This window comes from Solea senegalensis, unplaced genomic scaffold (assembly GCF_019176455.1).
Source record: "Solea senegalensis isolate Sse05_10M unplaced genomic scaffold, IFAPA_SoseM_1 scf7180000013248, whole genome shotgun sequence".
NCBI classification, from domain to species: Eukaryota; Metazoa; Chordata; class Actinopteri; order Pleuronectiformes; family Soleidae; genus Solea; species Solea senegalensis.
Genome location: NW_025320787.1, coordinates 4,671 through 7,005, shown reverse-complemented (window position 1 = coordinate 7,005; position 2,335 = coordinate 4,671).

Genomic DNA, 2,335 nt, shown 5'->3' with positions numbered 1-2,335 from the left:
TTGCAGATTTTGGCCATTTCACACCAATGGTATGTGAACACACTTGTCATAGAGCTTTCATGGGATCACCTTCAAACTTGCTGAGGTCACTGTGAACAAGTTGAGGATCCAAAGGTATCAAAATCTTTTCATCAAGTATCACGGCGAACAAGAAGAAGGGCGGCAAAGTTGGCGAAAATCACGATTCCTCGCAACACACAACAATCTCTCATAACTTTGCCATGGAAGGTCAGATATTAACCAAACAAGTGACAATCGATGATGGGCCCTTGCTAAAGATGTCTATGCAAAAACTGTAAATTTTGAAAAACGCCTCCTGGTGGTGGCAAACGCTATGAAGTCTGGTATTTCGCAACACACAACAAACTCTTATAACTTTGCGATTGAAGGTCAGATCTTAACCAAACTTGTGATGATAGATGATGGGCTTTTGCTAAAGATGCCTAAGCAAAAACTGTAAATTTTGGAAACAGCGCCACCTGGTGGTAACAGAAAGTACAAGTTCACAATTTCCCTTATAACTTTAACAAATTTCCTTGTATCAAACTCAAAATTTGGGAAAACATTCAAAACACATGGTAGATGATGCGTGCCTAATATGATAACAAATTGTTCAACAGTGTTGCAATGACAACACTGCAAAGTCAGATATTTGCGACAAAAAACAAACTGCTACCACTTTGCGAATGCTATTCCAATCTGAACCAAACTTGCTAGGATTGATGATAGTCAATCCCTGAAGATGCCTGTATGAAAATATTCACTTTCAAAAACAGTGCCTTCTGTTGACGGCAGACAATATGACGTCTAGTATTTCGCTACAACAACAAACTCTTATAACTTTGCGATGGAAGGTCAGATCTTAACCAAACTCGTGACGATCGATGATGGGATCTTGCTGAAGATGCTTGTGCAAAAACTGTACATTTTGAAAACAGCGCCTTCTGGTGGTAACATAAAATACAAGTTCACAATTTCCCTTATAACTTTAACAAATTTCATTGTATCATACTCAAAATGAATGAAAACATGTAAAACACATGGTAGATGATGCTTGCTGAATATGATAACAAATCGTTCAACGGCGTTGACATAAGAACACTGCACAGGATCTACTCTACTGAGTGGTTCGTCAGTGCAGTAACCTTTGTTCGCCACATGATGGAGGCATTTGCCTACAAATCTATCAAATCTAACATTTACAGTTTCTCATGCTGCTCTAATTGGGATTGCTGTATTCACTTGAAACTTGATATGTGAGACCTCAAACCCGCCCGGAACATGTCTGTAAAGCAGTAATGCCAAAGTCAAATACACGGGGGGCCAAAATAAAAAAAACAAGTGGAGGGTTAAATTTTTATTAAAACTTGCAATTACTGCACATATTGAACCAATACCAATACCAATACCATAGCCTATATTGCACTTAATCATAAAATTAAATTAAATTAAATTAAATTAAATTAAATTAAATTAAATTAAATTAAATTAAATAGGAAAAAGAGGAAGTCTGCCATTTTAAACAGGAAGTGCCCTCTAACTTAACACATGGACGCTGAAAATAGTCCAAGCTGAAAATAACTACTACCGCAAGCAATGAATGAACGGAAGATGAGCTAGAGGACTCGCACGGCGAGGTGGGCGCAGGGAGACCCGCGAGCCGTCAAGCTCGAACCCGTTGATTACCGCTTGCGGTACTAGTTCTTCTTCTTCTTCTTCCGCCTACCAAATGAATCGCATTTTTGAGGCCCTGAACATGCCCCAAAACTCACCAATTTTTGCAAGCGCATCAGACCTGGTGTAAATTTACGTTTGTTAGTGTTTCGGGGAATGTGCGTTAAAAAATGAAAGTGGGCGGGACAAATAACTGCTCCACCCCCTAAATATTGTGGGCCTGAAGAGCATGTTTAATGTACATGCACGAAACTTGGTACACGCGTTCCTTAGGTCGGGCTGGTCAAAAAAGTCAGCGTAGCCGAAGCTCTAAAACGAACAGGAAAGCCGCCATCTTGGATTGAAAATTCATTTTTTGCCGATTTTGGCCATATCGCACCATCGGTATTTGAACGAACTTGTCCTAGAGCTTACATGGGATCACGTTCAAACTTGGTGAGGTCACTTTGGACAAGTTGAGGATCTAAAGTTGCTAAAAACTTTTTAATAAGTATCATGGTGTACGAGAAAGGGGCCGGCAAAGTTGGTGAAAATTTTTATTTTTCGCCACAGGCAACAAAACTCTTATAACTTTGCGATAGAAGGTCACTTCCCAACCAAATTACCTAGGGTTGATGATGGACCATTGCTGAAGAAGTCTGTGGAAAAACTGTACATTTTT